Source organism: Mauremys mutica, chromosome 4 (genome assembly GCF_020497125.1).
Source record: "Mauremys mutica isolate MM-2020 ecotype Southern chromosome 4, ASM2049712v1, whole genome shotgun sequence".
In the NCBI taxonomy this organism is placed as follows: domain Eukaryota; kingdom Metazoa; phylum Chordata; order Testudines; family Geoemydidae; genus Mauremys; species Mauremys mutica.
Window position 1 is genome coordinate 10122227 of NC_059075.1, and position 15027 is coordinate 10137253.

Below are 15027 nucleotides of genomic sequence, written 5' to 3' on the forward strand. Positions count from 1 at the left end.
TACAGATGACTGAGAGTTCTTCATATTGAAGAACTCCAAAAAATGACTGGGGCACATGTGTTCAGCCCACCAGTGTTCCCTAGTGCCGAAGTCCTTTGCAGGCACTCTGTGAATAGTTTCGGCTTAATATAGTTACATTAGAGCTACTATAGGCAACCTTTGGAAGTACCAGTTGTTTTTAAATGTTTCATTGTACAGTATTTGACAGGGAAAAAAATTTCAAACTGATCACTTTGAGTTTAGAAAAATGAGCAGAGACTTCTTATTGCAGCACAATCACCTCCAAGAGCAGGAAGCCGTAGAATAGTAATAACCAAGGAGAATTATCGGCTCAATCGGGAGACGTGGACTGAGTACCTAGTCTCCAGCTTCAGGGGACAGAAAGTATCATGAGACCAGGGGCTTCACATTGCTCTGCAATGACCAATCCAAGAGTAACATTCATGGGCTATGAAGAGTCCTGTCAGCCTTCATCCAGGTGAGGTCATTGTGATATGACCCTTTAAGGGAGGAAAGTTAGAGGAACCCAGAAATGTGTTTTTAAAAAAAAAAAAAAAGTAAAAAGTTGGGGGAGCTGGGAGAACTTAATATGTACAGAAGTCCAGTCTTGCAGTTAAGCCTGTTGAAAGAGCTCTATGCCCCAGACAAATGTAGGGACACCCAGCTTTTAAGTGAAGGGATCCTGGAAAGCTGCTATCTGGTCTCCTGAGTGTTTGAAGTAGTTGCTTTGGCCTGTGGATATTTTTCTAATTGAAGGTGTATTATATGATGACTTTGTACTTTGGCAAAAATGCATGTTCTGTAAGTGCTTAAGAAATGTCTCTTGGATTGTTTGTATGAAGAACCATGTAAAATAGGTTGGAAGTTTATGAGGTCAATGCAATCAATGCAAAGAGCAGGGGAGGCAACTTCGTGAAAAGAAGGAAAGACCTGCCCGTGGGAAAAGAAAAGGGGTGAAAAAGGCAGAAGTGAAGAGGAAGGATGGTTCACAGGGTGTTTATTGAATAAAGACCTCATCAGACGAAAGTGTGACAGATTTACAATGTGTAACAATAGATCAGTGATCTCCATCTCCATGAATAAAGGCCATGGGTTTTCAAGTTGTTGAAACTTGTTTTAAAAAAAATGACTCGTGGTTGTTCTTAATAATCTAGTAATCCCTAATGAATTATACTTTGGGGAATTCTTCTCCTGTCCCTGTGCTATACAATATTCTCTTTGGCATCTGGTAGCTGGAGCTGAAATTATTAAAACTGAAAGCTTTCTGTAAAGCCAGTCCACTTTTTGCCATTTGTTTACTTTTTCCATTCTGCCACTTGAACAGTCAATTTCACTTCTGGGATCTTGTAGTCTGGCTGAATGCTGCAATGGTAGGGTGGTGTGGTCTTCAGGTGAATAATATTTCTCTAAAAGTAAAGTGTATGCAAAGAAATTTTGAAATACATTTTTTTCCACTGGTATACCTTGACCAAAAGTTGTTTTTTACATACCCTAAATTTTGGGCCTACCCTGACCCAACAGTGTGGCTTTAAAATATTTCCCCCTCTCCCTACCTTTAAAACCAAATAATTTGTTACTGCCATTATGCGTTGGCCTGTCTACTTAGGACGTGGTTATACTTCCCCAGGAACTGCATGAGCAGTGTTTCAGCACAGGGATTCCTCTTGCCCTAGCACATAGTTTCATTTCTCTGTAGTGTTTTGAGAGGCTGTAGGGTGGGATGCAGCTACACTGAGTTTCCAGATTCCTATCAGTGTGAGTTAGGAGGGGCTGTTTATAGTAGTGATGATAAAAACAGTTATTCCCAGTTGGAGGTTAGTCAGTGGTACATTACCAGAGCTATGAAATAGTGCAGGAATAGCTCAGAACTGAAAAATTAAGCCTTAAAAAAAACGTTTTTTTTCCTGAGGGAGTTGTTTGAAATTTTTTCCTGCAAGTTTGTAGAACACTGAGACATGTTAAATGTTGAGAGATTAAGTTGATACAACTTGACTATTGCTCTAGCAATGTTCTTTCATGCTAGTAAAGGTCAATTGGCTTTCAGAAGAGGGATTTAGTTGCGATTTGTTGCCTAAATCCCAACATTAGAAGCAAGCGCTCTGAAGTTTCATTTTTCTTCTGTCTGTAGTATTATGTTCTCACATCATGCAGTAAATCTCTTACAGAACATTCATGTACAGAGAGACCTAAAAATGTGTTGAATAATTTCATAGTGATCCCATTGCCCCATCAACTTAAATCAGGTCCATTTAAACAAGAGTATTAGAAGTACACCTCTACCCCGGTATAATGCGAGCCGATCTAACACGAAGCAGCACTCGGGGGGGGGGGGGGGCTGCGCACTCCAGCGGTTCAAAGCAAGTTCGATATATCACGGTTTCACCTAGAACGCGGTAAGATTTTTTGGCTCCCGAGGACAGCGTTATATTGGGGTAGCGGTGTAGTTTCCATTTAAACAAGCCTATTAGAAGTAGTTTCAGGTATGTTATCTGCTTCTGAATCCCATTGCCAGTTTGTTTGTGGGTTATTTTCATTCACTTTTCCTCTTCTTAAAAATTCTTTTGATTTCCCCTGTTCTGCGGGTTTCTCCCCCTACATAAACGATATTGACTGACCCTACAGGGAAAACAGGGAAATTTACTATACACAGAGATCTGTTTTCTCAGTTTGCTTACATTTGACATCCTTTTTATTTAATTTTTCAATTAGTCCTTCTAGAGGTTACTTGGAATAACAGTAGGGACAACATTTTCAAACAGATCCGCTTTTTAGAAAAGCTGGTATCTCTTTAAATTAGTAGTTTGCATCAACAGAGCCCATAGCAAATGGGTCGACTTTTATAGTACACTAAAGCCCTGCAGTGGGACTGGAATCCTGTAGGACCCACTGCCATAACACCGGGAGTGCATAAAATGTTCTTTGTTGTGGGTGGGATTGGGTGGGTAAAAAACCCAAACTGCGATAATTTGTGGAAAAACACTAAATCTCTCATCAGTTTGTCATGAATAGAATTTCAGCAATGTACAGCAAGTTTTTCTTTTTTTTAAATAAAGGTTTTAATAGTTAAATTTAGGCGAGGGATAGAAGCAAATTTGATGTCTATTATAACCAGAGTTCAAGGTTTGTTTTTTTTTGTTTGTTTTTTTTAAACATGGTTTAAGCAAGATTTGTTTAAATTGTTTTAGTGGTAAAAATTGTGTCTGAATTCAGAGGGGTGTGTGTGTGTGTGTGTAAAAATATTAAACTTTTTTTTTTTTTTGTAGCATGGGGGAATCTGCTTTTCTTGCAGGATCTAATGTTTTTTGCAGGTGGGAGCAGGATAAAAATGCAACAAACAATGCAGGAGCGGGTGAGAGTGGGTATTGTCGGGCACAGTGGGATTAACAAATAGTCCACTGCAGGATTTCTGAGATATATGCTGCAGTTTTTTTAGATGAAAGTATGAAGGGAGGGACATTGAATGAGATTCCTCTTAAATAGTCTATCATCAAAATTCCAGTGCAAACTAGAAAACATCTTTTATTGAAACTTGGATATTATTTTTTCAGCCTTTTTTTTTTTCTTTCCAAAGAATTAATGAAATTGCAATTCATGCTGTTTGTATGGTAGTTAGAAGTTTAATCATCTAAGTAGTTTCTAGTCATAATCTTGTGGTCGCTAGCTCTAGGTTCTTGTGGCCCTGTTTTGGTTTTTTTTTGTTTTTTTTAAGAGCCATGAAGTTTGTAGGTCTTGAAATTGAGTGTTTCAAAGGGCTGTTGCAACATCTAAGCCAGTAATGTAAAAAGATACTGTACTGAACTTTGGTCTTTGCTGCTGTTATGCTGTTGACTTGCTCCCCGAAAAGGCTTATACACAGTTGAACTTGTTTGCAAAGGACATCCAGCCTGTTTTTTTGAAAGGCTTATAGAGAATCTGACTGGTAATTTAATAAGGTATAGCTTTTAACGGAGGTTATCGCATGCCTCTGTTTTTATCCAACATGTAACATCTTTAAGATGAATTTAAGCTTGTGGGCACATATCACTGCTTTTGAATAAATATTATGCTGCCTAGTCCTTGTCTATGTGGACAGCCCCTCTGTCTGGGGTGGCTGTGGCAAGTAGCTTTGCACTGGTGGGGTTGCAGTTGGGGATCATATCTGTGTTATAACACAACTGGAAGAATCAAGCCCCGTGTTTTCTGCTTTGACACCTCACTAACCTGTTCTCTTTTTCACGCATGAGCTCTGACTTCATAAGCTGATCCTATGAAGTTTGTATGTAGGCATCCTCGGTCTGTGTCTAATGGTGCTTAGAGAATGTGGTGCCACATGGAAATCACAGGGCCTGATCATGTGAGGTACTGAGTCCCTCCCCACCACTGTGGAGTTTTGACTCTTTAATGAGTGGGTTTTGACTGCCTTCAGTGTGCAATCTGTCTGACTGTGAATCTGTTAAATTCTCATACGTGTGCTCTGACTGTAAAGCTGCACCAGCAACGTATGATTGAGAGTCTGGGGCATTCTAGTTATTCTTTGAGTGATTGCTCATGTCAATTCTAATTAGGTGTGCACATGCCGTGTGCACGGCAGCCGGAAGGTTTTTTCCCCTAGCAGCACCCGTCAGGTCCGTCCAGGTGCCCCCTGGAGTCGTGCCTCCATGGCGCTGATGAATATAGGGCCCTGGCGACCTGCTGCCACCTCAGTTCCTTCTTATCGCCTGTGACGATTAGCAGGAATGCTCATCATCTCTTGCTTTGCAAGCATAATTTCTCTAGCAGTCTTGAACTGTTTTTAGGGAAATAGTTAGTTAGGTTATAGTAGTAATTAGTATAGTATAGTTTAGAAAAGTTTCATTTGGGTGTTACCCCCCCTCCTTTTCCGGGGCATGCCTCAGTCCCTGGGGTTTAAACCCTGCGCAGCTTGTGGCAAGTCTGTGCCAACAAGTGACCCCCACACTTTCTGCTTGAAGTGCTTGGGGCAAAGCCACCAGGAAGAATGCTGCAAGATCTGCAGGGAATTTTGTCCGAGGGCTCGGAAGGAGTGGGATCAGCACCTCAAGATCCTTCTGATGGAGGCTGCTCTCCGAGGGTCATATCAACTCCTGCCCCTGCACAGGAACAGTTGAGTCCGGGCCCCCCAGCACTCCCCTATCTGGGAAGGCCCGTGATCTGCAGTTGCCTTCCAAGCTGGAGACGTTCGAGGCTTCCAAGGACCTCGCTGCCTTCATGGCGCTGCCTTCCTCTCCGAGGCGAGACAGGACCCCGAGCTCAGTTTCAGCGGCACCCGTGAGACCCTTGGTGCCATCCAGAGGCAAGATGGCAATGGTACCATGCTGGTTGTCGTCTCCTTGGCACCAGTCGCCGGTACCATCCACCAGCGGGTGGAAAGGGGAGCTGCACTGGTCCCCAAATTCCAGTCACCTCTCTCAGGCACTGGTGCGCGGTTGGTTCTCTTATAGCGAGACCTCAGAGTTGGAAGCAGAATCCTATGGATCCAGGACCGACAGACATGGACAGCAGCAGCTTCTTCCGGGGCCCTGGCCTGGGCAATGGCAGGCTCCTGCCCAGTGGCCGTTCTGGACCCCCTGGGCGTTCCACCAGGGTCAGGTCCAGAGTCAGAGGTCCTACTCCAGGTTGGTGTTGGTGGCCTCAGTATTATATGTGCCTTCAGTACCTCACGTGGGACAGGACCAAATGTTTGCTGTGCCAGCACCGACGGCACCGGAAGACTGGGTGCTGCGATATCCCCTCAGTGCCAAGGGCAGGGAACAGCTAGGGCCTTGTACTTGCCTGATGAGGTGGTGGCAGGAAAGTCAACGGTCCCTGCCCTGCAGGACAGCAGGGTGCTCCAGCAGCTGATGATGAGGGTGGTGCAGGCCCTGGGGATCTGGGCCGAGCAAGTTGTCGAAACATCAGACCCCATGGTGGACATTCTCGCCCCCTCTGTTCCCTCCTGTATTGCCTTGCCACTCATTAAAACAACACAGGACACCACCAAGACCTTTTGGCAGACCCCTGCCTCCTTACCACCAACAGCGAAGAGGAATGAAAGAAAATACTTCGTTCCCTCTAAGGGGGTTGAGCACCTATACACTTATCCCCCGCCGGACTCCCCAATGGTGGCGGCGGCTAATGAGCAGGAGTGCCAAGGTTACTAGGGATCCTCCCTGAAAAACCGGGAGGCTAAAAAGCTGGATCTCTTCGGGAGGAACATTTATTCCACCAGGGGGCGCCAGCTCTGAATTTTTAATCACGAGGCTGTCTTCAGTAAGTACAGCTACAACTCCTGTGGAGCGACAGCAAAACTTACGGAGCTGTTGCCACAGGACTCAAGGCAAACCTCTCCTTGGTAGAGGAGAGTAAGCTCATTGCCTGGGCTTTGCTGCAGGAAGCTTTCTGTGGCTGATTCGGCCATCCACGTTTAACCGTTAGGCTCCGCTGCCGGCCCAGGGTCCCGGCTGCTGGCCCCAGGGACTCCGCTCGCTGCCAGCCCCGCTCAGAGACCTAGGCGCAGGGCCAGCAGTGGAGTTTAAACGTTAACCGGAATACCTTACCGATAAGACTGATGCTTATCGGTTAATGTTTTACATCCCTATCCAGGACCACCTCTTCGAGGGCTCGATCCTCTTTTCAGAAAAGACGGATTCACGGCTTCATAGCCTCATGGACTTGAGGGCCACCCTCAAGTCCTTGATTTGCACACTCTGGCCACGCAACATAGGCATTTTAAGCTACAACCTCCGCCTCGTTTTACCACCCTCAAAACATGCAGGACATTTCTTGGAGGCAAAATAGGAACAACAGGAAGAGGTCTCACCCTTCGTCAGCCCAGGGCTCTGGGCAGGCAAAATAGTCCGCAGGCCAGAAGCAGAATTTTTGAAGGTGCGCCCCGGGGCAGACACCAGTCCAGACTCTGGATCCATTCCCCCTTACCTTCTCGTGCCGACTGTCCCGTTTCTACCCTGTGTGGGCCCGAATTACATTGGATCAATGGGTACTCTGCACGGTAGAAAGGGGATACTCCCTCCAGTTCTCCCTCCCTTCCACCCCTCTTTCCTGTCCCTCTTTAGGTACGCTTCTCATGAGCAACTCCTTGTGCAGGAGGTGCACTCGCTCCTATTGCTGGGGCGGTGGAAGAGGTTCCTCAGGAGCTGAAGGGCAATATTCTCGGTATTTCCTAATACTGAAAGCCAAAGGAGGCCTCAGGCCTACCCTAAACCTGCAAGACCTCACAAGTTAGTGAAGAAACTGAAATTCCGCATGGTCTCTTTGGCCTCCATCATCCCTTCCTTGGATCCAGGGAACTGGTATACTGCCCTCGACTTGAAGGGCGCTTACTTTCATATTTCAATAAGGCCGTCCCACAGAAGGTATTTCAGGTTAGTGGTAAACCACAATCATTATCGGTTCACAGTCCTTCGGTTCTGCCTGTCAACGGCTCCTTGAGTGTTTACCAAGTGTATGGAGTCGTGGCTACATTCTTACACAAGCGTCAGGTGCAGGTGTTTCCGTACCTCGATGACTGGCTAATCAAGGGCTGCTCCAGGGCACAAGTGAAGATGCAAGTGAGCATCATAAAGATTACTTTTGACGACTCAGGCCTTCTACTGAATGTACAGAAGTCAACCCTATCCCCCGTTGAGCGGATAGAGTTCATAGGGGCAGTATTGGACTCTACACAGGCGAGGGCGTACCTCCCAGAGTAGCATTTCCGGTCCCTGTGCAACATTATACAAAGTCTCAGGCAGTTCCTTGCCACCACAGCAAGGAATTTCCTAAAGCTTCTTGGCCACATGGCCGCTTGTACCTATGTAGTACAGCACACCAGATTGAGACTCCGACCTCTTCAGGTGTGTCTGGCTTCAGTATATCCGCCTATTTGGGACAGTCTAGACAAAATCGTCACTCTGCCCCGCCCGGTCCTCGAGTCCCTCCTATGGTGGCTTGACCCATAGGTGGTGTGTGCAGGTGTTCCTTTCACCAGACCACAGCCATCCTTCTCACTAGTGACGGATGCATCAGCCTTGGAGTGGGGTGCGCACCCGGAATGACTCAGGGCCTCTGGTCCCAGGCGGAGCTCTCACTTCACATCAGCATCAGAGAGCATGCCAGACATTCCAAGTACATTTGGAAGGAAAATGTGTATCAGTCATGATGGACAGTACAACAGTGATGTTTTATATAAACAGACGGGGTGCACGCTCCTCTTCCCTGTGCCAGGAAGCCCTCAAACTTTGGGACTTTTGCATAACGCACTCAATACACCTGGAAGCTTTGTACCTGCCTGGAGTCCAGAACGAGTTGGCGGACTATCTCAGCAGGTCCTTTCATAGCCACAAATGGTCCCTACACATGGATGTCACGAATACCATCTTCCAACAGTGGGGATTTCCCCAGATAGACTTATTCACCACGTGGCGCAATAGGAAGTGCCTGCTGTTCTGCTCCTTCCTGAATCACAGCCCAGGCTCCATCGCGGACGCGTTCCTCCTCCCCTGGAAGGGACACCTCCTTTACGCGTTTCCATCCCTACCAATCGTTCACAAGGTCCTACTCAAAATCAGGAGGGATGAAGCCTCGGTGATATTGATAGCGTCAGCCTGGCCCCGTCAGCACTGGTACACCTCTCTCCTGGAAATGTTCATGGAAAATCCAATGACCTTACCGCTGCTCCCAGACCCGATAACTTAGGATCATGGCCACCTCCAGCACCCAAACCTCGAATCGCTCCACCTCACGGCATGAAAGCTCCATGACTAAACCCATTGGAGTTGGCTTGTTTGGGTCCAGTCAGAGAAGTCCTTCTTGGCAATAGGAAGCCCTCCACTAGGGCCACCTACCTGGCCAATGGAAAAGATTCACACTTTGATCTTCACAATATCTCCCGTCTTCAACTCTATCATCAATACCCATGATATTGACTACCTTCTCCATCTTAAACAGCAAGGGCTTTCCATATTGTCAATAAAGGTCCACTTAGCTGCCATTTATGCTTTCCATCCAGGTGTTGGGGGCCGGTCAGTCTTTGCCAATCCAAGGGTGAGTTGTTCTTTAAAAGGTCTTGACAGACTATACCCTCATGTACCACAGCTGGTCGTGGCCTGGGACCTTAACCTGGTCCTTTCCAGACTAATGGGGCCTAGGGATGTAAAATAGTAAATGGTTAACCGGCTAACCGGTTAGTATTAGTCTTACTGATTAACTGCCCTAACTCTTAACCCCAGCCCCGGCCCAGTCAGAGCGACCCTAGGCCCAACCAGCTGGAGCAGCCCCGGCACCAGCTGTGCTGGCCAGCTGGCGGGAGCAGCCCTAGCCCTGGCCCAAGCGGTTAACTGGTTAAATGATACAATATTAATCATTTAACTGATTAACTTTTTAAAACAATATTTACATCCCTAGTAGGGCCACCGTTTGAACCACTTGCAACATGTTCTCTACTGTACCTCTCATATAAGGTGGCATTCCTGGTAGCAATAACATTGGCCAGGAGGGTGTCTGAGCTCAGGGCTCTAACATCTGCGTCTCCTTATATTCAGTGCCATGGAGGCGCGACTCCAGGGGGCACCTGGACCAACCCAATGGGTACTGCTAGGGGAAAAACCTTCCAGGTGCCGTGTTCTATAAGGACAAGGTTCAGTTTAGACGGCATCCAGCTTTTCTTCCTAAAATTGTCTCCCAGTTTCATATTAACCAGGATATTTTTCTACTCTAAGCAGCAGGGAGCAAAACCTTCACTCATTGGATGTTTGCTGGGCGTTAACCTTCTATATCGAACGGACGAAACTGTTCTGGAAGTACATTCAGCTGTTTGTCGCAGTAGCAGACAGAATTAAAGGACTTCCAGTCTCCTCCCAAATAATTTCGTCATGGATCACAGCCTGTATCTGGGTATGCTATGACCTGGTGAAGATACCTGCCCCTCCACTTACAGCACACTGCATGAGGGCACAGGTTTCGTCAGCGGCGTTCCTGGCCCAGGTTCCAACCCAGGAAATCTGCAGAGCTGCGACGTGATCCTCAGTCCACATTTTTACCTCACATTACGCCATTACCCAGCAGGCTAGAGATGATGCAGCCTTTGGCAGAGAAGTGCTACAGTCAGCAAACCTTCGAGCTCCTACCACGCCTCCAAAATTTAGGCTTGGGAATCACCTAATTGGAATTAACTTGAGCAATCCCTCAAAGAAGAAAAAACAGTTACCTACCTTTCGTAACTGTTGTTCTTCGAGATGTATTGGTCACGTCCCATTCCAATAACCACCCACCTACCCCTCTGTCGGAGCAGACTGGCAAGAAGGAACTGAAGTGGCGGCTGGTCGACATAGCCCTATATTCAGTGCCATGGAGACGCGACTCCGGGGGGCACCTGGACCAACCCAATGGGTACTGCTAGGGGAAAAACCTTCCAGGTGCCGTGCATGTGGCGCGCACGCACTTAATTGGAATGGACGTGAGCAGCACATCTTGAAAAACAGTTACAAAAGGTAGGTAACTTTTTTTTTTTCTCCCCCCCCGGAGACCTGCTAAAACGTAATGATTATAAAAGCAGCAAAGAGTCTTGTGGCACCTTATAGACTAACAGACATTTGGGAGCATGAGCTTTCGTGGGTGAATACCCACTTTGTCGGATGCATGATTATAGATACGGTGGAGGTCCATCCCCCACCAAGGCCATGTCTGCACTTACAGGCTAACACCTGTACCTATACAGCTGTGCTGCTGTAAGATCGCTCGTGTAGCCACGTTATGCTGATGGGAGAGAGTTTTTCTGTCAACATAATAAAACCAGCTCAACAGCCGGCAGTAGCTATGTTATCAGGAGAATGTCTCCTGCTGACATAGCGCTGTGCACACAAATCTTATGTCACTTAGGGGGATGTTTTTTTTCATGCCCCTGAGTGGCAAAAGTTTTGCTGGCATAAATGCTAGTGTAGATATGGCCTGAGTTTGTCAGGGCATTGCTGGTGGAGGTGGAGGAGTGTGTGTGTGTGGGGGCAGAGTTATGGTAGCTTGGATACCTTCATTGTGAAATACAGTAATTCTGCATTTCCTGGTTTCTAACACTTTCTTTGTCTTTAAACTCCTCCATTCTTTAGTTAATTCTAAATTGTTTTCTACTGGAAAACCTGGCTGCCATCTATTCCTGCGGTATCACTTGCATGCGTGTGTGTGTGTGTATTCCATATTAAAAAAGTAATGCAGTACTCCAGTCTTCATTAAATTGGACAGTTGGGAAATACATAAGCCAAGGCTTCCACAGCAATGTTACTGTAGTGGGTACCTTCTAACCTTTATAGCATATGTTTAACAACATATAAAAACAAAGTACCTCACTACACATTGAATGATTTTAAATAGGAGTGGAAAATACTGTGCTGGAGTATAGCGGCTGCGCTGACGTTTCTGGTGCAGTATTTTTTTTTTAAACTGTGACCATAGCCATGCACTAACTTTTTTGCTTTTAATTTCCGTTTTTTAAAATTAAATACTAGTTGAAAGAAGGAAATTGAATCTGAAGCTTTGTCTTGCAGAACTTTTCAAATCCTTGCTCTGGAGCTACTCTGCTTGCAAAGCTAACAGGCTGGTTGTTACTTGGCCAAAGCTTTAAAAGCCAAATAAATTACATTAAACTACTCTAAGAACGTCTTAGTTTTTAAAATTAATTATCCAACTGCAACAAGATGAACACTGCAATACAAACTGATAGTTTTATATTATGGACCATGGTCCTGAATTTGCAAATGTCGATAATTTAAGACAAATTTTCTATCAAACCTTGCAAAGTATAAACAGTTTGTCATTTCAGAGGTCAGCTGTTTTGAGATACCTTTGCAAAATAAAAAAAAATATATTAAGTTTCCATTAAAGTATTGGGTGGGAGCACTAGCTCTTTCATAACTTAAATCCTTTCAAACTTTCATTCAGATCTTCTCTGAGCAGACTCTAAGAATGGCAAATTCCAGCACAACATTGTTTGAGAAAGCTGTTAGCATGTGAAAATGGGGAGGGAGGTTATAATAGAGAGCCGATGCAATTTGAACTAAAGTAGTACTGTAACTGTTGGCACAAGTACTGTAAAAGTTTTGTCTGACCATTGCGTAGTTGTTGGTATTTTGTAATCTGGTATCCATGTTGATGTATCCGAGGCTTACAGCTGGCAGAGCTGGTCTACGGGAGGCCCCTGGGAAAATCTGGATGCTTTGCTATGATGGGCAACATAATCTGACATTTCCATGTTCGGATGGTTGAATGAGTCCATGTGGATGAAAAGCTGTATTATCCTTTTGGCATAACAAATGGTGTTAAACAGGGTTGCGGTACTGCCCGTTTGCTGATTAGACGCTTCTTAACAGCAGTGTGAGATGGGGCAACTCGTAACATAACCTACTGGGAAGATATGTAAGATTCCACTCATAGTCTGTGTACAACAGCAGAGGTGTCAGAAGGATACGTTCTTCTTCAAGTAGTGTCCCTCAGAGTGCTCCATTTTCTTTGATTGGAGATCTTCCATTAGCAATGTCCGTTGGGTCTACGCATGCGCTTCATACAGCCCCACGCCACACACTGAGGATATATAGGGCTGTGCGGGTGAACCACCCTCGATTCCTTCGCTAACACCTTTGCCTGAGGTGGAGCTCTAGGAAGTCTGCCCTCTGCATGCCTCGGCATGTTTTGCAGTTCTGTATTGAGTTGTGTTTCTCGTTGGTGTTTGTTATTGTCAGTATAGGATTTAGTTAGATAGCAGTGAGAGGTTTGGATTTTTCCCTTTCCCTTTTTCGCCCTTTTTTTTTTTTGGGAAGCTTATTTGGCTTGGCTGGGTATGCCAGGCTCTGCAGGTGGTTGAGTAGATGCAGCTGTGTATTCCACTTTGGTGTATGCACGCCCAGCACACAGGGGCTGGAGAATTTGCCTAGCAGTACCCTTAGTATCTTGTGGCTGTAGCCCCTCCCTTGGCTGTCTGAAGCAGCACTGCGCTGACCCCCCCCTCCCCGACCCCCCCAGTTCTTTCTTACCGCCTGTGGCTGGAGACCAAGCTCTGTGTTGTTTTCAACCTCACAATCCCCTATTCAGTGACTTTTTTCTACTTGTACGTAGTTCGTTAGTAGCTCTAGTATGGTGTTAGACTTATTATTAGTTAGTTGTAGTTTAAGTGTTACCTGGCGATGCCCTCACCAGGGTTTAAACATTGTCTGTCTTGTGGGGGAGATCTTAACAGTAATCCCTGCACGCGGTGCTTGCTGTGCCTAGGCAAAGCTCATGTCAAGAAAGGGTGTTTGACTTGCAGATCGTTCATGAAACGGACTCAAGTGGTGAGGGATCTTTGTCTGAAGTAGCACCGGCTCGAACAGGCCACGCAGCTTTTTTTGGCACCGAGGCTCTCATCAGATCAGAGGTCGCCCTTGGGTTCTGAGTGTGCTGTCGCTTCGTATCCTGGAGCTGGCACCTCTCCAAAGAGATGGAGTCGTTCCCTGTCAAGGAAAACGTTGTATAATACTGACTGAGGTCACTCCAGCTCCCGTGGGGACTTATCTCCTTCCTCTAGAAGGAGCGTGGATCGGCATGTGGTGAACACTGGTGCTCAGGATGGCAGCGGTTGACAAGACCTGCTCCCAGCACCATGCAGGGAGCTCAGAGACCCCATACTTTGACTCCAGTTCTGGCCCCAGGATGTCCATCGAGTCTGATACTGACGAGGGTGATCCCGACGCCAGCTGTTTCTGTGCTGGCGGTGTATCAGGCATCAGTGGACTTCCTCTGTCCCAACCTCTCCCTTGGTCCAGGACTTTGCCAGGGCTGCATCCTTTATAATCCCATTGGCTGAGCGGGGCTGCTCAACCCAGTGGGTCTGTTGACCCCCCAGCCTGATGTTTCCCTTCCATGGTCACGGGAAATGGGCTGGTACTGGACTCGGCACAAGGGACCTCCTTGGCACAAGGAACTTCTTCAGTACTCCTGTGGCTGGTGCTGCCAAGGCAGCAGTCATCACTCTTCACCTCAGCAACATTACTTCAGTATTGATGCTGACTTCAAGGTTGACACTACTCTTGGCACCGGAAATGACGGCAGTACCATTTCCACCATCAGCGCCAGCCCCCTCATCATTCTGGGCTATGGGCAAGTCGGACCGAGTGCTCACAGCCTCAGGGCTTGTCCCAGATTTCGGGGGATAGCAGTAGGGCTCCTTGGCATCTGATATTGGATCTTACTCCCCCTGCTCTCTATTGCTTGAGCGAGGACTGTTCGTGAAATGTAATGGGAACCAGGATTGGTGGTCATCTTGCGACTGGGACAGGGCCCCTGGCCTGAGGCATGCTGGCCACCAATGCCCTATCCATATCAGTGGCCTAGATGAAATCTGTAGGCTGCCTGTTGGTCGCAGAGGTCCTACTCCCCATCTCACTCGAAGCTGAGATCGCTACTGTAAGTTCATTACCCAGTCTGCCCCTTCTTCAGTGTGGAGAAGACATGCACTAGCCTTTGTAACTTGAGCTGAAATTTCCTAACCACTTCAAGCAAAGTACAGTGTTTTAGATAAGATATAAAACAGGGTTATTAACTACATAAAGAGAGAGAGATTTTTAAGTGATTATAAGTAGAAGGCATAAAAGGTCAGAGATAATTACCAAAAAAAAACAAAAACGGATAAGTGCCCAATTTAAATCTTATTACACTCGGCAGTATTTAGATCAAGCGATATTCTCACACCACTGGATGTTAGTTTTTACACAGGCTTCTCTCTCTTGAACCTGGGACCAGTCTCCTCAGTTGAAGTCTTTGTCTTTCCCACGTTCTTGATGCTTCCAGTGTAGGTGGGGGGAGGAGAAAGCCAAAAAGCATTATGCCACTGTGTCCTTAGTTCGTGTGCCTAGAAGACACTTGCCCAGACATGTCCTTGTGGGCTTTGCTGAGTCACAGGGCTGAGCAATTCCCCATTGTGTGGTGGCTTGTGCAATTGTCATTGAATTGTAAACCCTTTGATTACAACTCCCCTGTTGATTGACGGTTGCTTAATACCCTCCTGGGAATGGTTCATCACCTAGCCGTAAA

The 15027-nt window shown here is 46.4% G+C and overlaps 1 protein-coding gene across 9 annotated transcripts in view; it reads left to right on the top strand.

Annotated features, from left to right (window-relative positions):
- FBXO34 (F-box protein 34) overlaps nucleotides 1-15027 on the top strand; it is a 68637-nt gene that overhangs the window by 27110 nt on the left and 26500 nt on the right. The window contains exon 4 of one of the 9 annotated variants that reach the window (XM_045014182.1): nucleotides 272-478. The exons of the other annotated variants lie outside the window; for them this stretch is intronic. The gene's annotated coding sequence lies outside the window, so the exon portion shown is untranslated. The remainder of the gene's footprint in view (nucleotides 1-271; nucleotides 479-15027) is intronic. 9 annotated transcript variants of the gene reach the window in all.